The 21567-nt window shown below is 46.3% G+C and overlaps 1 protein-coding gene across 6 annotated transcripts in view; it reads left to right on the forward strand.

Moving 5' to 3' along the window:
• Positions 1 to 8562: 8562 nt before the first annotated feature.
• LOC139268834 (protein yippee-like 1) overlaps positions 8563 to 21567 on the forward strand; it is a 44819-nt gene continuing 31814 nt past the window's right edge. For 2 of the 6 annotated variants that reach the window (XR_011594120.1, XM_070887578.1), the window contains exons 1-2: positions 8563 to 9052; positions 14042 to 14168. The gene's annotated coding sequence lies outside the window, so the exon portion shown is untranslated. Of the gene's footprint in view, positions 9053 to 10526; positions 11325 to 14041; positions 14169 to 21567 lie in introns of those variants that run through there. The other 4 variants (XR_011594122.1, XR_011594121.1, XR_011594123.1 and 1 more) reach the window with 4 other exon arrangements.

Below are 21567 nucleotides of genomic sequence, written 5' to 3' on the forward strand. Positions count from 1 at the left end.
GCGCCTGTGAAGCACCTTGGGACGTTTTACTATGTTAAAGGTGTGATATAAATGCAGGTTGTTAACAATTGGACAGTTATTGGAGACCCCGTAAGGAGGATTGAGATGGCATGTTTGAATTGTATTGCTGGCTGAATGGAAGTCATTGACATACTTGCCACTGGACCAAGACCTAGCTCTGTCAAACCCGTGTGGTGGCTGGTGTGCAACGGCCACCCCATGTTAAAAAAAATTCATGCACAGGCATCTTCCACCCTTCAGAATGTAGTTCGGGTCCTTCATTCGAAACACCTGTGAACTCGTCCTTTTTTGGTGTGGAAGCAAGTCATCCTCGTTTCGAGGGACCGCCTATGATGATGATGATGATGGCATACTTGTGTTGGAGAGCACTATAGGGTATGGGGAGAGGAAGAGAAATGGAAGCAGATAGTTCTGAGTCTGGGCCAGTGGATGTCTGCAGGCTCAGTGCTGTACAAAGACTTACTTAATATCCATCAAGCGGAAACAGCAGCAAGTTCTAGAGAGCAGCTAAAAATGAAACCTGTTGCCCACAGAGCGAGTTACCGCTGATTAAGGATAAGAGCAGGGTGCAGGCCAGATCAGAAAACTACTCACTCTGACACAAGCTGCTCTCATGTGATTCCTGGTGACCAGTTATAGAGCTATTCCCTCAAATCAGAAAAGGGAGAAATAATTATGAAAAATCTGGTCTAGTCAATATTTCTAACTCAGCCAATGATTTACAGCTCTTACCCCATAGGGGGCAGTAGGGTATTAAACATGCGCACCGCTGCCAAAGGCTTTATGTATGAACAATTTAAGTTGACTGGATTAGCTGCAGTAATGTTATTTTTACAACTTGAGTAATTTACTGTCTGCCTTGTTGTTATTATCCACCTTTTATCAGCCTATTATCCAATCACATTATTATCTTATCCAAGATGCATGCGGAGTTTAATCAGGCATTGTTTATGATACAGAATCTTATTATTGAGTGGCCAACGATTTTTTGTCCCAACACGTTGTGCTCTGTGGTGACAGGAGAGGAGTTTAAACCCATTACCGCACAGCAGGGTATTGGAGTGGAGGTGGGGTTTGGGGTAGAGTGTTAGCTCCTAGCGGGGAATGTGAGTTTGAGCTAAACTTCTTCATCTCCCTATTGCCATCCCCCCTGAGAGAGTTCATTTGCGGGTGAGTCATAGTCCTGTTCATTCGAGCAGGCAGTTAAGAGTGACATTAGAAAAGATTGGGGAGCAGACTTAATTTAGTTAGGCAAATGGCATGTGACCTGAGTGAAATTACAGAAAGGAGAGAATAAAACATAAAATAACTTACACCAGGAAATGTATATATAACGGATAGCTGGGAGTGAGTTACAGGTGGGGTTCTACTTGAGGTGTTAAGATGGTTTATATATGGTGTAATGAACACCTGGGAGTAAGTTAATGGCTGGAATCTAATCATATGGTTTATATAAAGAAAAGAAAGACTTGCATTTATATAGCACTTTTCACAACCTCAGGACATCCCAAAGTGCTTTACGGCCAATGAAGTACTTTTGGAGTGTAGTCACTGTTGTAATGTAGGATATGTGGCAGCCAATTTGCGCACAGCAAGCTCCCACAAAAACCTTTGTGATAATGACCAGATAATCTGTTTATTTTTGTGATGTTGGTTGAGGGATGAATATTGGCCAGGATACCAGAGAGAACTCCACTGCTCTTTTTCGAAATAGTGCCATGGGATATTTTACATCCACCTAAAAAGGGAAGATCTTATCTCAGCTGACAGACATCGCCTCCAACAGTGCAGCATTCCCTCAGTACTGCCAGCTTAGAATTTTTTTGTACTCTAGGCTCTGGAATGGGACTTGAACCTGTAAGCCACAACCTTCTGACTCAGATGCTGGAGTACTAGCATTGAGCCACAGCTGACATATATAGACTAATACCTGGGACTGAGTTATAGGCTGGATTTTAATTGAGGGATTTGTACAGTTTATATATAGAATAATAGATACCTGGGAGTGAGTTTCAGGCTGGATTCTAATTGAGGGATTTGTACGGTTTATATATAGAATAATGGATACCTGAATGAGTTACAGGCTGGAAAATAATTGAATGGTTCAGATGGTATATATAATAATTCAAACCTGAGATTAAATTATTGGCTAGGATCTAATTGAGTGGCCTGAGTGGTATTCTAAACTATGAACTTTGCAAGGTATTTTATTCAGTTTTGAGTACTGTGCTAAAAATAACGCCTTGGCATGAAACCAACAGACTCACTCCACTGCTGTACGTGTGCTTTGTTTAAAGCAGGAATTTGTGGTTTGCAAGAGCCATTTCTGCCAAGATTCCTTTTACTGTTTAAAACAGCTTCTGGGAACGTGTAAATGATGTGATGTGATTTGACCATGGTCATCAGATTCTTTTCACTGGTGATCTTGCTTCTGTTACACACCGGGGCAGTACTGAGGGAATGCTGCACTGCTGGAGGCGATGTCCTTCAGATGAGATATGAAACTGAGGCCATGTCTGCCCTTTCAGGTGGATGTCAAAGATCCCATGACACTATTTCAAAAAAGAGCAGTGGAGTTCTCCCTGGTGTCCTGGCCAATATTTATCCCCCAACCAACATCACAAAAAAACAGATTATCTGGTCATTATCACAATGGTGTTTGTGGGAGCTTGCCGTGCTCAAATTGGCTGCCACTTATCCTACATTACAACAGTGACCATACTTCAAAAGTACTTTATTGGCTGTAAAGCACTTTGGGAGTTTGACCTTGAACACTTTGGGGATTCATTTAGCCTCCACTTGGACATCTCCAAAACCTTTGACAGGATATAGCACATCTGAACTTCCACTCAACTTCTGTCTGCAGATATCCCCTTGCCTCATCAGTGGTTCTACCTGTCTACAGTTGATGCCCCATCCTCTGATTCTTTCTGTCAACTCAGGAGTTCTCCAACGATCTGTTCTTTCCCCGTATCACTGACCTCGTCCACTCATCGTTTAACACTATCTACTCTTTGGCCGATGATTCCATGTATTCAGCAGCTTCCTTCAGATTGCATTCAATCTCCATTCCTTTCACTGAGCAGTGACTGAATTGCTACATCTATTCATTTAATAACACTCCCAGTTCTCCTCCATTCTTGGCTCAATGGTAGCATTTCCACCTCCAAGTCATAAGGTTATGGATTCAAGCTTCACTTGAGCAATAATCTAGCCTGCCAATTCAGGTCACTACTGAGGGAATGCTGCACTGTCAGAGGTACTGCCTTTTAGAGGGAGTGTTAAACCGAGATCCTATATATCTATTCATGCAGTGTCAGGATTCACATGTACGCTGACCACTCCCAGTTCTACCTTACCGCCACCTCTCTCGACCCCTACATTTTCTTTAAATTGTCCGACTATTTGGCCAGTGAGCAGGAATTTCCTCCAACTAAATATTGGGAAGACCAAAGTCATTATCTTTGGTCCACAAATTCTATTCCCTAGTCACCAACTTCATCCCTCTCCCTGGCAACTGTCTGAGGCTGAACCAGACTGTTCGCAACCTCGGTGTCTTATTTGACCCCGAGACGAGCTTCCGACCACATATCTGCAGCATAACTAAGACCGTCTATTTCCACTTCCATAACATCGCCCGTCTCTGCCCTTGCCTTAGCTTATCTGTTGCTGAAACCGTCATCCATGCCTTTGTTACCTCTAGACTTGATTATTCCAACACACTGCTGGCTGGCCTCCCATCTTCCACCCTCCATGTACCTCCAATCATCCAAATCTCTGCTGCCCGTATCCTAACTCGCACCACGTCCCGCTCACCCCCCCCGATTCCAATCGCTCCACCATTGGTGGCTGTGCCTTCACTATAATGGCCCTAAGCTCTGGAATTCCCTCCGATAATATCTGTGCCTCTCTACCTCTCATTCCTCCTTTAAGGTGCTCCTTAAAATCTACTACTTTGACCAAGCTTTTGGTCATCGGCCCTAATATCTCCTTATGTGGCTCGGTGTCAAATTTTCTTTGATAATGCTCCTTTGATAATGCCTTGGGACGTTTTACAATGTTAAAGGCGCTATATAAATTCAAGTTGTTGTTGTTGATGATGATGATGATGATGATGAGCAGGGGAGTGCTCCTGCCCAACATTTACTCCTAACTCTCAATTAGGACACAAACAGATTAACTGGTCATTATCCCATTGTATTTCTGGGAACTTGCTGCGGAAAAATTGGCCACTGTGTTTATGTGACAATCCTTTTTCTTAGGCAGTCGCTCGGAGTTGAGGATGACTTTCTTCCACACTGATATGAGTTCTCAAGTGACTGATGAGTCCAATGTGGGACCTACAGTATCTGTCACAGGTGGGGCAGATGGTGGTTGGAGGAGCGGGTGGGTGGGGTGCTTGGGTTGCCATGCGCTCCTTCCGCTGTTTGCGTTTGGCTTCCGTGTACTCCCGGTGAAGAGACTCGTGGTGTTCGGCACCTTCCCAGATGCTTCTCCTCCATTTTGAGCGGTCTTGGGCCAGGGAGTCCCAGGTGTCGGTGGGGATGTTGCAATTTTTCATGGAGGCTTTGAGGGTGTCCTTGACGCGTTTCCTCTGCCCACCTGGGACTCACTTGCTGTGTCGGAGCTCTGAGTAGAGCGTTTGCTTTGGGAGTCTAGTATCAGGTATGTGACAATAGTTCTAAAGTAAATCATTAGCTGCAAAGCACTTCCACACATTCTGGGGACATGAAAAGTGCTATATAAATGCAAGTTCTTTCTTTCTTGAGAACTTCCAAGAAGCTTTGTTTTTTTCTTTCATGTGATCAAGAATAAAGAACTCGGGATGTGAGGTGAGGAAATTTCATGATTTAAGTAACAGAGAATTTAACCAATACCATTAGAAATCTGGGAATGGGGACATGGGCCCCTACAAATGCTACATACTTCATTTCCCATAACTATTCTTACCTCTCTATAAAGTCCAAGTTTGTCCAATACTTGAATACTGCTCCCATATCAGAGAAGCTCTCATACCAGCCCCTCTCTCACACTCCACAGCAGCACATAAAAGAGGTCTCATTTGATAGATGATCTATTTCTCACCTACAACAACAACTTTTATTTATATGGTGCCTTTAACATAGTATAACGTCCCAAGGCGCTCCACAGCAGTATTATAAGACAAAACAAATAAATTTGACACCGAGCCACATAAGAAAAAATTACAGCAGATGTTCAAAGAGATAGGCTTTAAGGAGCATCTTAAAGCAGGAAAGAGAGGTAGAGAGGCGGAGAGGTTTAGGGAGGGAGTTCCAGTGCTTAGGGCCCAGGCAGCTGAAAGCACGGCCACCGATGGTTGAGCAGTTATAATCAGGGATGTTCAAGAGGGCTGAATTTGAGGAACGCAGACATCTCGTGGGGTTGTGAGGCTGAAGGAGATTACTGAGATAGGAAGGGGCGAGGTCATGGAAGGATTTGTAAACAAGGATAAGAATTTTGAAATCGAGGCGTTACTTCACTGGGAGGCAATGTAGATCAGCGAGCACAGGGGGTGATGGGTGATCGGGAATTGGTGCGAGTTAGGACACGGACTGCCGAGTTTTGGATGACCTTAAGTTTACACAGGGTAGAATGTGGGAGGTCAGCCAGGAGTGCATTGGAGTAGTCAAGTCTAGAGGTAACAAAGGCATGGATGAAGGTTTCAGCAGCAGATGAGCTGAGGCAATGGCGGAGGCGGGCAATGTTACGGAGGTGGAAATAGGCGGTTTTAATTATGCTACGGATATGTGGCTGGAATCTAATTTCAGGGTCAAATATGACGCCTCGGTTGTGAATAGTCTAGTTCAGCCTCAGACAGATGGTAGGGAGAAGGATGGAGTCAGTGGCTAGGCAACGCAGTTTGTGGCGGGGACCAAAGACAATGGCTTTGATTTTCCCAATATTCAATTGGGGAACATTTCTGCTCATCCAATACTGGATGTCGGACAAGCAGTCTGACAATTTAGAGAGAGTGGAGGGGTCGAGAGAAGTGGCGGAGAGGTAGAGCTGGGTGTCATCAGCGTACCATCATCATAGGTGGTCCCTCGAACGAGGATGACTTGCTTCCACAAGCGTTCACAGATGTTTCAAAGAAGGACCCGATGTTCCAGTCCTGAACTCCAATTGAAGGGGTGGAAGATGCCTGTGCGTGGATTTTTTTAACATATGGTGACCGTTGCACACCAGCCACCACACGGGCTTGACAGAACTGGGCCTTTATCCAGTGGCAAGGGTTAACCAGGGTGACTGGAGACCTGCTTTGCTCACAGACCTAGTGTGCACACATATCACAGTGTGGGCTGGTCCGTGCTGCCCCTGGACCCTCAGCTCCCCTTCTGGGCCCCGTACCCTCATTCACCGCACCTCCAACACGATCCCTCACCGCTTCTCCGCACCTCCGCCACGATCCCTCACCTCTTCTCCGCCACAAAGACACTCGCCGCACCTCCGCCACGATCTCCCGCCGCACCTTCACACCAAACATTCGCTGAATCTCCGTCATGAGCGTGCATGTGGAAACTGACTCCATGCTTTCGGATAATATCGCCAAGGGGCAGCATATAGATGAGAAATAGGAGGGGCCAAGGATAGATCCTTGGAGGGACACCAGAGGTAACGATGCGGGAGTTGGAAGTGAAGCCATTGCAGGTGATTTTCTGGCTACGATTAGATAGATAAGAATGGAAGTGCAGTCCCACCCAGCTGGACGATGGTGGAAAGGCATTGGAGGAAGATGGAATGGTCAACTGTGTCAAAGGTTGCAGACAGGTCGACGAGGACGAGGAGGGATAGTTTACCTTTTCACAGTCACATAAGGTGTAATTTGTGACTTTGATGAGCGCCGTTTCGGTACTATGGCAGGGGCGGAAACCAGATTGAAGCGATTCAAACATGGAGTTCTGGGAAAGATGGGCAAGAATTTGGGAGGCGATAACATGTTCAAGGGCTTTGGAGAGGAAAGGAAGGTCTCCTACCTAGTCACCAACCTCTCTGCAACATTTCTTCTCTCTATCACTATCTTACATCTCTAAACTTATCTCATTCCTCCTAATTTCTGAATGTGGTATTCCAACACATTTTCCTCTTCCCTTCAACTTGTGTTGAAATCAAAACTGATCACACTCCGCCTGTTCTCATTTCAAAACTTCCTGCTGGGGTCTAGAGGCTTTTGAAATGCAAGCTTGACCTCACCCAACTAATAACTTTGGTTTAATCTGGTTCACCTCTCCTGTCTGTTTATCAGCCATGATAATGTGCTACATTTAGGGATTGACCCTTCACTTGGGTTCATTAATAATAAAGTGTGTCAGCTGTGGCTCAGTTGGTAGCAATCTTGTTGAAGCCCCACTTCAGGAACTTGAGCACATAATCTAGGCTGACACTCCAGTGCAGTACTGAGGGACTGCTGCTCTGTCGGAAGTGCTTTCAGATAAAACGTCAAACCGAGGGTCTGTTTACCCTCTCAGGTGGCACTATTTCGAATTGGAGTTCTCCCTGGTGTCCTGGTTAATATCCATCCCTCAACCAATATCTAAAAAACGATAATCTGGTCTTTTATCACAGTGCTGTTTGCGGGAGCTTGCTGTGCAGAAATTGGTTGCCACGTTTCCTACATTACAACAGTGACTACACTTCAAAAGTACCTCATTGCTGTAAAGGGCTTTGGAAGGTCCTGAGGATGTTGGAATTCAGAAGAATAAGAAGTGATCTTATCGAAACGTTTAAGATTGTATAAGACTATGAGGAACTGCCTATGATGATGATGATGATAAGATTATGAGGGGGCTTGACAAGGTGGATGCAGAGAGGATGTTTCCACTGATGGGGGAGATTAGACTCGGGGGCATGATCTTAGAATAAGGGGCCGTTCATTTAAAACTGAGATGAGGAGAAATTTCTTCTCTCAGAGGGTTGTAAATCTGTGCAATTCGCTGCCTCAGAGAGCTGTGGAAGTTGGGACATTGAATAAATTTAAGCCAGAAATATACAATTTCTTAACCGATAAGGGGATAAGGGGTTATGGGGAGCGGGCAGGGAAGTGGAGCTGAGTTCATAATCGGATCAGCCATGATCTTATTGAATGGCGGAGCAGGCTTGATGGGCCGTATGGCCGACTCCTGCTTCTATTTCTAATGTGAAAGGTGCTGTATAAATGAAAGTCTTTCTTTCTTGGAATAGAATTCTCCATTCCATGTTTGGAAGCAAATGGTAAGGTGTTGGGGAGATAGTTTCAGTCAAACTGACCAAGACCAGGGAAGCTCCCATTTCCCTCCACATACGGTGCTGGAGTGGCCACCCTGTTGCCCCGGGGATTGCTGGAGGCGCCTGATCCCAGCACCCTGCGCCACGTGCGTGTGTGGGCCCTTCCTATTGGTTGTATCCGGGCCAGGGGGGGTGGGGGCGGGGCTCCGAGCCCGGAGGCGGTGCTGGGGCAGGCACGGCCGCGCGCCTCGGCCTTTCTTTATGAATCAAAGCGGCGGTGCGCGCTGGCTGTTAACGGCCGCGCGTGCCCGTGCGGCGCGCACCCTCCCCCCACGTGCTCTCGCTCCCGCTTCAAACACAAACATTCGGCGCCGCTCAGTTCCCATTGGCCGCGCGGGGGACGCGAGAGGCGGGATCATAACAGACACCGGCAGGGGACCGGACCGCACCGGGACCGTGATCACACCGGGCGGTGAAACAGACCCGGGACAGGAACAGAGCCGGGGCACCGGGAGAGGTGCCGGGGCTCGGGAGGGGGGGGAAATAACGTGCAGCGAGCGGGCCGGGATTCACCCGCCCCGACCTGAAGTCCGGGAGCGGGCGGGGAGGCTCGGGAAGCCCGGGCACCGCGGCAGCCGGTAGCAGCACCGGGAAAGAAGCTGGCTCCAAGCCGGCCCTTGCTGGCGGCGGGAGACGGCGAGCAGCCCAGAGAGCGGGGCTCGAGCATTGCACCGGGGGCTGAGTGAGAGAGAGAGACGGCTGGCCAGAGCCCCCGGATCGGCCCGGCCCGGCTCGCACCCAGCCCACGGTAAGGACACCCGTGTACCGCGGAGATGGGGTCTCCTGGCCGGGGCTGGATCGCTGCTCCCTGCCCGGCCAGGGCTGCAGGAAACGCGCCCAGTGACTGTTGTAAACATTCGTGTAGAGGAACAGCTGGGGTTCCGGGGTGCCCAGCTCCAAGACTGACGTTTGGTTTATTTAAGCAGTGACTGTATTTATAGTTAGTGTCGGTCTTTGGGGATGAAATGCCCACTCGGCCCTGGATTGGCAGCAGCCGGGGCTCCAGAACCTGGCAGTTCCCTGCAGCAATGTTTTGTGGTCGGTGTTTGGACATCGCTCTGCTGTGCGTGTCGCGTTGCGGGGCACCTTGCAATGCCTCACTGCCGCACGTACACATGCCCACGTCAAACACAAACCCTGGCGTTTGTAAACAAGCAGCTGGATGATAAACTTTTTAAACAAATCCATCCCTTTGTGTTTACTGCCTCAACACGTTGGCCAGACCTCCATGAGGCTGGAGGTCTGGCCAACGTGTTGAGGGTTAATTGGTTTCTTTGTGGAGTGCCCTGGCGACTTGTGAAAAATTAAAGCCCCGAGTCGCTTTAACGACGTGCAAAGCCCTTTTTAAAAAAGATTGTTAAGGCTAATTTTTCTTAAATAATGCAGTCCATGTGTAGACTGCTCTGGCGAGACTTGTTGCCACAACTATATGTGGGCATAAGTGAGACTGAATGTGTTATGTAACTGGCAAGAGTTGATGCAGGATGAGTATTGAATGAGTTAGCATGCGGGAGTGTGTTTACTGGGTCTATACAATGGGGAGCATCAGTCTCGGATCACTTCCCTTTGGATATATGTGTGGATTGGTTGGCACAGCAAGGTGCGTATGATGGGGTGGATTTTATACATGCGCAGGGCATATATCGCAAGGCATACAAACATGTGTACGTCGGGCGAAAGGTGCATTGATCTGTTTGTGTGTGTGTGGATATCGCACCGCCGGTACCGTGCAGGAATGAAATGCATGACTTTTATAGTTGCAGGGCTGGAATTTGGGGGTCGGTGCATGGACACGGTAGACTTGTGTATGCGGGAGGTAGAATATTAAATGGGTCCTGGGTTATGCAGTTACGAGGCACGTCATCGGCTGGCAGTAATATGCCGGCTGTATTTTGAGGTGTGCAATAGTCTTTCTGCATCTGCACCCCCCGAACCCCAACATTCTGCTGTTTACACGGAAGTGATGTGCGGTCCCGGGAATCAGCTGTAGCGATGATTGACGGCGCGCCTCGTGCGCTGATTGGCCGCACTGCTTTAATTGACGTGGGAAGTTGCCCCGTGCTGCGGCGCGCTGATTGGCTTGTCGGCCTGGCTCGGCCGCCGCGGGTTAATTGGCTTGCCTAGCTCGGCCGCCGCGTGCTGATTGGCTTGCCTGGTTCGGCTGCCGCGCGCTGATTGGCTTGATTGGCTCGGCCGCCGAGCGCTAATTGGGTTGCCGGGCCCGGGCTGGCCGCCTCCCCGGGGCTGGCGATTGAAGAGGCTGCTGGCGGGCGGCTCAGAGGCTTGCGCGTCCCGGGCCATGGGCAGGCGGCTCCCCCGAGTGCTGAGCGGCGCCGTGCCGCCGTTGTAACGCTGCTGCCCCGAGCCCCCGGGCTCCCTCCGCCTGGTCGTCACTCGGCAGCCTGACGTCACTGGCCGCATTTGCAGGCGGCCGCCCGCTCTCTCCTGCCCGAGAGCCCGTGCCCGCTGCCTGCGTGCACACCCGGCTGCGGTCTGAGGCATTTGCATTTTATTTACCTTTGATTTGCGGCGGGAGGAAGAACTACATTTATCGGTCCCAGCGCTGGGGAGCTGCGCCGTGATTGGGGATGTGCCGAGGGACACAAGCCCTCCTTGTCGTGACCCAAGCCGTCATCTGTGCCATCTGGGTCTCTCGCACAGTGGAGCTTGTCGCTGCAATTGTATTTCCTCCGGTGATCGTTTATTGTATCGCGGAGAGTGTCGGTGGGATTGCAAGTTTATCCGAGAACCCTTTGTTTGCAATCCACGCTGTATCCATGTTGCCTTTGGACTAGGAGGACAGGGGCTCCTGGCGGCAGACTTTCCCCCACCTCCTGCCCATCCCCTGCTTACCAGCTCTCCTGCCTCCCTCTGACTTGTTTCACTCTCTACAACCCTCGCAACGTTCAATCACTCCGCATATGCCAACTGGAGCTTGTCAACTCGGGAAAGCCAAGTCGGATGTTGTTGATGGTGACATTTAAACCTGGGTACAAGTGGAAGTTTTATGATATCTTGTGGTAATGATTTTTGGTTTAAATTTTTTTAAAAGATGGGCAATGAACGATGCCCATTTTAGGGCGACTGATTATTCCATCTTTAATCAGTGTTTTCTGAAAAACGCTTCAGATTCTACCAGTATCTGAAAATGAATGTTGTATAATTTAATGTTGTACAAATTTAAAAATAATACTCTGAAACAATGCAAACGATAACGTCCCTAAAATACTTTAGAAGAAACAAGGCAAGGACTATCGTGATTATAATTTGTTTTTAAGCTGTTTCCTAACCACTGTACCCCCAGCAGGGTTTGTTTGGCATTGTACAGCACTTAATCACTGCCAAACAACAGATGGGCCAAAACATTAATATAATTCAAGTAACGTCTGGTAGGAAAAATATTTACAAAGATCATTGTGGTCAAGCCAATTTACCCTACCCTAAACATAGATTTATTGTTTTAATAAAGTAGCACAACCCTTTCTAGCTGAAGAGGACTAGAAGAGACCGAAGCACCCAGCAGAACTTATTTAAAAATTATATTTTTGTTCTGCAACCTCTGGTAGTTACAATGGATGTTTTTAACATTTTGACATCTTAAAAAAAATCCTTCTCCCCATGGGACTTCAAATTGACATATCTCCAGAACTTGATGGTTTCCACCCCAGGGTATTAAAATAAATAGGTGAGGAAATTGCAGGTGTGTTAGTCATTTTCTAAAGCTCTCCAGATTAAGGAATTGCAAATATCACACATGTTTAAGAAGGGAGGGAAAGAGAAACCAGGTAACTACAGAGCTGTCAGTTTAACATGAACAACAACTTATATTTATATAGCACCTTTTTAATGTAGTAAAACGTCCCAGACCGCTTCACAGCGGCATTATCAGACATTTGACATTGAGTCACATAAGGATTTATTAGGGCAGATGGAGGTTGGTTTTAAGGGTAGTCTTGAAGGAGGAAAGAGAGGTAGAGAAGTTTAGGGAGGGAATTCCAAAGCTTGGGGCCTTGACAGCTTAAGTAATGGCTGCCAGTGGTGGAACGATTAAAATCGGGGATGCTCAAGAGGCCAAAATTGGAGGAGTGCAGATATCTCTGAGGATTGTCGGGCTGGAGGAGATTACAGAGATAGAGAGTGAGCCTATGGAGGACTTTGAAAACCAGGATGAGAATTTTAAAATCGTAGTGTTGCTTAACTGTCAGCCAATGTAGACGAGTAAGCACAAGCCCGTATCCTAACTCGCACCAAGTCCCGTTCACCTCTCTTGACCCTGCCACTGTCTCTTAAATTGTCACACTGCTTGTCCGATATCCCGTACTGGATGAGCGGATATGTGGTCGAAAGCTTATCTTGGGGTCAAATATGACACCAAGTTTGCAAACAGTCTGGTTCAGCCTCAGACACTTGGCCAGGGAGAGGGCTGGAGTCGGTGGCTAGGGAACGGAGTTTGTTGGGGGGACTGAAATCAATGGCTTCACTCATCCCAATGTTTAGTTGGAGGAAATTTCTGCTCTTCCAGTACTGGATGTCAGACAAGCAGTGTGATAATTTACAGACAGCGGGAGGGGTCGAAAGAGGTGGTAGTGAGGGTGTCATTGGCATACATGTAGAAACTGATGTGTTTTCGGATGATGTTGCTGAGGAGCAGCTGTAGGTAAGAAATAGGAAGGGGCCAAGGATAGATCTTTGGGGGGAAAAGAGGTAACCTTGTGGGAGGCACATTGTCAGGAGGCACAGTAAGATGGGTGGAGATAGTTACGAAGGGACATAGGCTGAGTGGGCCAAACTATGACAGCAGTTGACTCTTCAGAATTTGAATGTGGCACAATTTCAATGTGGGGATGTGTGAGATCATTCATTTTGGATCTGAGAATGACAAATCGAAATATTTATTTAATGGTGAGCGGACTAGGAGCTGTGAAAGAGCACAGCGATTTGGGTGTCCATGTACACAAACCACTAAAATCTCGTGCACAGGTACAAAAAGGAACCCGATTTGTTAATGGAATGTTGGCCTTTATCGCAAGAGGATTGGAATTGAAATATGAGGAAGTGATGCTTCCATTGTGCACAGCCTTGGTCAGACCCCATTTGGAGTTCTGCATTCATTTTTGGTCACCGAACCTCAGGAAAGATGTCTTGGCCTTGGAGTGGGCACAGCACAGATTGGCCAGAATGATGCCAGGTTTAAATTTGAGGACAGGTTGCATAAACGTGGCTTGTAGTCCCTTGAGTTTAGAAAGTTGAGGAGTGGCCTAATCGAGGTGTTTAAAATGATAGTGATTCGATTCGGTGCGGGGAAACCCAGAATAAGCAGGCAAAATCTTAAAGTTTGAGCTGGCCCATTTAGGAGTGAAATCAGGAAGCACTTTTTCCACACACAGGGTAGTGAAAATGTGGAATTCACTCCCTAAAAGGCTGTGGATGCTGGACCAGTTGAAATGATCAAGACCGAGATCAATAGATTCGTTTTGGGTAAGAGTAACAAGGGATATGAAACAAAGGCGTATAACTTGAGTTAAGATACAGATCAGCCATGATCTAATTGACTGGTGGACAGGCTCAAGGGGCTGAATGGTCACATGTGACCAATGTGCCACATAGGCTAATTCAAATTCTGAACAGTCAATTGCTTTCTGTGATTGTTTTTTTTGTCCATTTTTCCAAGAAAGGTATCAAGACCTGGATGTTATACATATCCACTTATTTGTATTTTAATTTCTTATTTTTCAAGAAAACAATTTGCGGAACTGGGATCCGAGGGAATGAAAATCCAGGTGGTGTAGGAACAGCTGAATTTGGATTTGATTTGAATTAATACTGGAGGCTGGCTCAGTGAAACTGCAGCTAAGAATGCAAAGGTAAAATGACAAACTACAAGTACTGGAAATCTAAAATAAAATGCTGGCACTTCACCCAAAACTTTTTTTCAGATGTTAACTGACCTGTATATTTCCTGCATTTGAGAATGCATGGGGCGGTGGTGGTGGTGGTATAGAGACAGTGGATGGGCTAAAAAATCTAATATCATAGAGCAACAGAATTATACATTTAAAAAAAAAAAGACTGACTTTATTTTTGCTAATTTACCGGAGAGGAGAATGACCCAGATCGAGAAGCTGTCTTTATGCTTGATGACTCGCATAGAACCAAATCTCATGTGTATCTCGAGCTAGTTAGTTAGTAACTCTGATTTTAAAATTTAAAAGAAAACCTGGGAATATTAAAATACAGACAATTTAATGAGGAGAAAATTGAAATTTAAGCTGTACTCTTGTTACCCATGGATACCTGTTGCTGCTTCTAGTTAGCGTCCTTGTTCTCTTCGATTTATATTCATTTTAGAAATGGGATACACTTTCATCAATTGGTTATAACCCATGCCCTGTGAAATCAGACAGGGGCAAGAGCTATTTTCTTGTGCTTGATGACTTCAGGCAGAGAAACTCAATGCAAACCAGGTAACTGATAAGGGCCAAGCCACTTGCCATTCCCGTCTTTTGTTCCAATCACTGAGTGGAATGGAATTCGCCAATTACCTGGCGATGGCAACAAGTACTCAGTGCGGTGTGGCGTGGGCTGATGCAGCGTAGAATTTTCTTCCTGTTATTCTGTTTGCTTTTCTCACATCAGTCTCCTGGGTGAGACTGGCAGTTTGTATTGTATTATGGGGCAGCTTTATGCTGTGTACTTGTGCCTATTTGTGTGGGCCTTAGAGACCAAGCTTTATGTCACTTCAAGCTAGCTGTTAAAACAAACCCAAGTGCTGGAGCTGTAAAGGTTTTTTTTAGCCCCATAGTATCTCCTGATCCCATTCTACAAGGTGCAGAGTTTAGTCTTCTGCTTCAGTGCTTACATCGGAAGGTACCAATTTAGCACCAATACAAACTGGGGAGCTAGGGTGGCAGTGCTCGAGTGGGTTTGGTGTACCTGTACTCGTGTGAAAGAGTAGACGAGGCTTGCACGTTTGTGAATCAGTGTGCACATTGCTCTGTACCGCTCCCATTTACTTGAAGCCCAAGCCTTGTATGCCTCCCCTTAAGCTCTAACTAAATTGTGTGAAGTACTCGTGTAGTGTGTTCTCTCGATTGATTAGGTAGTTATAGTGTCAGCTGTGGCTCAGTGGGTGGTACTCTCTCCTCTGAGTCTCAAGGTTGTGGGTTCAAGTCCCACTCCAGGGACTTGAGCACAAAGAAATCTAGGCTGACACTCCAGTGCAGTGCTGAGGGAGTGCTGCACTGCTGGAAGTGCCATCTTTTGGATGAGACGTTAAACCGAGGCCCCGCCTGCTCTCTCAAGTGGATGTAAAAGATTCCATGACACTATTTCGAAGACGAGCAGGGGAGTTATCCCCAGTGTCCTGGCCAATATCCTGGTCACGAAAGGCGCTACATAAATGGACGTCTTTTTTTTAGGTAATGCAAACGGGGCACTGTTCTGTGATTGATACTCACTCCATTTAGATGCATTAGGAGTTTAGTGCTTGAGGTTTCATGATCAGGGTTTATTTGTTTACAGTTTTTAATTTCCTCGGAACCTTTCCGGTTTTATTTTCTTAAAGGTAAGAGGACAATGAATGATGCCCAGAAGGCCACTGGGTTACGACCATTACGTTAACATTTGTTTTTATTGCATAGCCAGTTTTCAGGGTCGCGTTCCAGGTTACACTGGCACTCCTGAACATTAGTGCTCCCGCATTTAATATTGCGCAGTTAAAACAAGGGCTGCGTCATGGTGGCGAGAAGGATGGGCTATTGGTCAGTGATGTGCTGTGTGTATGTACAGGATGTGGGCTGTACAGTTGGTTGGACACGGAGTGTGTGGTAGTTGGTTATTGTGGGTTTGGTGCTTGTCTAATCTAACTTTTGAATGTCTTGGTGCCTGCGCTTGAACCAGAACTCCACATGAAAGATTCTTTTGACTACCTTCAGTGAGGACAGCTTCCCTCTTCTCCATGGGCCACTTAAATTTGCCTGCACAGGTGCCTTTTGAACTTCATCTGCCCCGCTACGTGTTCCACATTTGGAGTGCCGAGTCTGGTCCGACTTGAAGCCACTTTTTGTTCGTTCAGCAACTTTGTACTTGATTTCAAGTGTCCTAGATAAAATTTAAAGATTTTGTTGGAATTTGAGATTATACAGAGGAAGGAATTCAAGTAACGGGACTACTGTAGTCTAATAACAAACCACACAACGGGCAGACTCAAATATGACGCGTTGCTACTGAAGTTTAACATGGCGGTCTCCAATTGCAGTCATCGTGCCAAGTATTGCCCCTGTATTTGGAGCAATGCACTGCGGGCTGGCTGGGTTTACTTAAGCTGCAGGAAATTCCTATTGGATGTGAAATGAAAGTAAATTTTGAAGGAAAATGGGTGAACTCATTATCTGGATCAAATCAATCTATGCTGACCCACAAGATCTTATCGCTGGTACATGGTGCGCTTTTCCCTCCTGCCAAAGATATTGACTTGTGTAAACCAACGAGTAACGCTTCCTGCTCTATACCTTACCCAAGTAGCTGTTACTCTTGGATGTCTGCTGCCTTTTTCACCAAGCCCTTCAATTGAAGCTAAGCGCAATCCTACAATTCTGTTCCTTCCTAGTCAATAGTATTTTGAGTAAAAATTACCAAACAATGATCAGGAGCCTTGGTGGTTCGTGTGTCTGTCTCCCCAATCTTCAACTTCTCCTCCAATTTCAAGCCCAAGGACACTTTGACTGTAGTGACCCCCCCCCCCCCCCCCCCCCCCCCACCACAACAACCCATGTATCACGGGTGAGATCCACAGCAGCATAGACCAGGGATTGTAGCTCTGACCTCAACGAGCCAAACAAACCAGAATCTCATCACGTGGTACATTTAGGGCCATGGGTAGGAGCTGGTTATCGCTCATTACAAGAAGGAATAAAGAAGTAAGCAAAAATGCTGCTGATTTATTGTGTGCACCAGCTCATGGTACGGGAAACTGTTCCACTTAGATACAGAAAAATGTCCTTTGGACCAATAAGCTTGTATCCACTAGCAGCAGGGTTTCAGTCTTCAGAAATAGTAGTTACTAGTGGTGCTTTGGCCTAATCTACGTGGAACACTTGCCTTTCACAGTGGGTTACTTTGTCACAGGGAAGGGGAAGTTAGTGAAAGCATTGAATCCCGTCAGAGATCTAGTTTGTTCATATGGGATGGTTTTAAACAGTTTGATATGGACAGTTCTTGGCTATGTTAGCTGCCTAGGCCCTAAACACTGTAATTCCCTCCCTAAACTGCCCCGCATTTGCCTCTGCTTCTTTAAGACGCTCCTTAAACCCTACCTCTTTGACCAAACTTTTGGTCACCTGTCCTAATATCTCCTTATATGGCTTGGTGTCAAATTTTGTTTGATAACGCCATGGGATGTTTTGCTACATTAAAGGCGCTCTATAAATGCAAGTTGTTGTGTACACAAAATGAACGGTTTAGAGAAGCTTGCCCTGTTTAAATTTTTGTGAGTGCTATATGGCACAGATGACGAGTGCTGCCCGTTTATATTATTTGTTCTCAGGATATGGACGTTGCTGGCAAGGCCACTTTGCCCAGCCATAGTTGCCCCAAAAAGGTGGTGGTGGGCCTTCGTGAGTAAAATAAATCCCAAAGCACCAGTAATACGCCAGCCTTCGGATGGGAAAGTTGTGTGCCAGGACCGCTTGCTTATACATCAGACAAGGACAATCTGAGTGGCTCCCACTGATTACATTTAATAGAGCCACTCTAAATAGCTTATTTAGAGAATTGTTTACAATGTGAATCAAAAATAATTGAACGCTTACGGCAGATGTACAGTTATCTGGCCATGATGCTCCAGTGTGGGATAGGCTTGATTCACACGCTGGTCAGTTCTTGCCCGCCTTGTTAGTATGTTGGGACTGCAGGTTAGAATGGGCATGTCCCTTCTCCTGAAGGGCATTAGTGAAACAGTTGGTTCCATGGTCATTTTTCTTTCTCTCTGGTGCCAGTCTGAGGAATTCCCAGCACAGAATCAGGCATTTCAGCCCAACAGGTCCATACTGGTGTTTATGCTCCACACGAACTTCCTCCCACCCTACTTCATGTCACTCTGTTAGCATATCCTTCTATTCCTTTCTCCATCATGCACTTGCCTATCCTAGCCTCCCCTTAAATGCATCTCTGCTATTCGCCTCAATTGCTCCATGTAGTGATGATTTCCACATTTTAAGGTTTTGCTGATTTAGAACATAAGAAATAGGAGCAGGAGTAGGCCATTTGACCCCTCGAGCCTGCTCCGCCATTTAATACGATCATGGCTGATCTGATCATGGACTCAGCTCCACTTCCCTGCCCGCTCCCTATAACTTTTATTCCCTTATCGCTCAAAAATCTGTCTATCTCCGCTTTAAATATATTCAATGACCCAGCCTCCAAAGCTTTCTGGGGCACAGAATTCCATAGTTTTACAACCCACTGAGAGAAGAAATCGCTCCTCATCTCAGTTTTAAATGGGCGGCCCCTTATTCTGAGACTATGTCCCCTAGTTTCCCCGATGAGTGGAAATATCCTCTCTGCATCCACCTTGTCGAGTCCCCTCTATCTTCTATTTCGATAAAATCACCTCTTATTCTGCTGAACTCTAATGAGTAGAGGCCAAACCTACTCAACCTTTCTTCATAAGTCAAATCCCCTCATCTCTAGAATCAACCTAGTGAACCTTCTCTGAACAACCTCCAATACAAGTATATCCTCCTTTAAATACGGAGACCAAAACTGGCCTCACCAATACCCTGTACAGTTGTAGCAGGACGTCTCTGCTTTTATACTCTCTCCCCCTTGCAATAAAGACCAACATTCCATTGGCCTTGCTGTACCTGCATACTAACTTTTTGCATTTCATGAACAAGGACCCTCCAGGTCCCTCTGCACTTTGCAATCTTTCTCCATTTAAATTATAATTTGCTTTTCTATATTTTCTGCCAAAGTGGATAACCTCACCTTTTCCTACATTGTACTCCACCTGCCAATTTTTTGCCCACTCGCTTAGCCTGTCTATTTGTGTCCTCTTCTCAATTTGCTTTCCCACCCATCTTTGTATCATCAGCAAACTTGGCTACATTACACTCTGTCTCTTCATCCGAGTCATTAATGTGGATTGTAAATAGTTGAGGCCCCAGTACCGATCCCTGCGGCATCCCACTAGTTACTGTTTGCCAACCGGAAAATGACCCATTTATCCCGACCCTCTGTTTTCTGTTAGGTAGCCAATCCTCTATCCATGCTAATATATTACCCCCAACCCCGTGAACTTTTATCTTGTGCAGTAACCTTTTATGTGGCATCTTATGGAGTGCCTTCTGGAAATCCAAGTACACTGCATCTACTGCTTCCCATTTTCCACCATGCTCGTTACATCCTCAGAATTCCAGAAAATTTGTCAAACATGATTTCCCTTTCATAAAACCATGCTGACTCTGCTTGATTGAATTAGGCTTTTCCAAATATCCTGCTACTGCTTCCTTAATAATGGACTCCAGCATTTTCTCAATTACAGGTGTTAGGCTAACTTTTCTATAGTTTCCTGCTTTCTGTCTGCCTCCTTTTTTAAATAGGGGCATTAATTTGCGGTTTTCCAATCTGCTGGGACTTCCCCAGAATCCAGGGAACTTTGGTAGATTACAAATAATGCATCCACTTATCTCTGCAGCCATTTCTTTTACGACCCTAGGATGCAAGCCATCAGGTTCAGGGGACTTGTCCGCCTTTAGTGCCATTACTTTACCGAGTACTACTACTTTAGTTTAAAAAAAACTAGTCAACACTTTTAGCAGGTTATTCCCCATCTGTTACGCAATTGTGTCTCTGATTACAGGCATGATGTGAATTGTGATGCAAAGCGTCATGTCATAATGTGGCTTTCGCTGTGACAGAACTTGGCAAATGGTGCAGTCAGTGTGTATATGTAACGGGTCATGTAGTGTGGGCTTGTTCTGTCTGGCTTGTGCTTGCACTGTGCCGTGTAATTGATCACCTCGTCATGGAGATGGTTCGTGCAGGCATGGTATAGTATTGTGAAAACAAGTTGCTAAACTGGTGCCATTGTTGCGGTAATGGAGAAACTGCTGCAATCCAGTACTTGTTTATAATCTAGGGTTTTCTGCCCCCCCCCCCCCACCCCGGGATTACAGGAACATGGCATTTCATAGTCACCATTCACGTGCGTGATTAGTCGTTTTGTGATGTCTCTTTTTAAGAACTGATCCCCCCGGGTTCCCTGTTTATGTACTGTATGGGGGGAAAAAAATCATATCATGTTTTTACATTTAAAACTCCCTCTTTGCTGATGGTCCTTTAGGTGGCTTCCAGTCCCGTGGAGAGGCTTTGTTGGTTTTGGCCTTCTGTCTGGTTATTCCCCTGGGGTCAGGGTGCTCATGAGGGGTGGAGCCCTCCCTTTACCTTTTTTTTTCCCCGCCTCCTCAAATTCTTAGCCCCTCTGTCTGTGGCCTCTTGTGCATCCCTCCCTCGGCCCCATCTTTGGCGAGTCCTTCAGCTACTCTCCGGTCAACTCTCTGGAATTCCTGTCCTGAACCCCTCTGTCTGGCCACCTCCCTCTCCTTTTTAAGACCCTCTATCGCCATGTTGTTGGCACTTCACCTAACATCTCCTCCTTTGGCCTCGGCACCTGTTTTCCTCATGTCTCTGAAGTGCTTTGGGACATGTTTTGGTACATTTGAAGGTGGCGGCATCCTCATTATTTCAGTCCTTGTTACCTTTCTGTGCAAGTCATCCAGATTGGGAGTGGGATGTATTCACAAGCTGCAGTGAATGAGTTGTGCTTTTATTATGGCTCAGTGGGCAGGAGAACACATTCTGACACAATTGTAAAGTTCCGCCCTACCGTATTAAGTGCAATTATGTTTTTATTCTCTTGTCTTTTATGCTTCTCGCTGTCTGTGATTCTCTCTCCTTCACCACAGCAACTCTGCAGAACAGTGTTATTCCACAACAAATTTCAGCTAATCCGAACTTGCCACTTTACCCCCCACCAGTTTGTAATCTGCAGTCTATTCCACATTTCTGTTCCTCTCCAATTCCCGTTTGTATCAGCTTTATGCAGATATACATCCCAACCATTGTTCTTGGACATATGATTCTAAACTGGTTTAATCCATTGAAAAGCAGCCACTTAAAGCCTATTCTGCTCTTGTCAACCCCCCTGTCTTATTTCCTTGCTCAATGTCCTCTACTCAACAATGACTGGCATTTACATAGCAC

Source organism: Pristiophorus japonicus, chromosome 8, assembly GCF_044704955.1.
Source record: "Pristiophorus japonicus isolate sPriJap1 chromosome 8, sPriJap1.hap1, whole genome shotgun sequence".
In the NCBI taxonomy this organism is placed as follows: Eukaryota; Metazoa; Chordata; class Chondrichthyes; family Pristiophoridae; genus Pristiophorus; species Pristiophorus japonicus.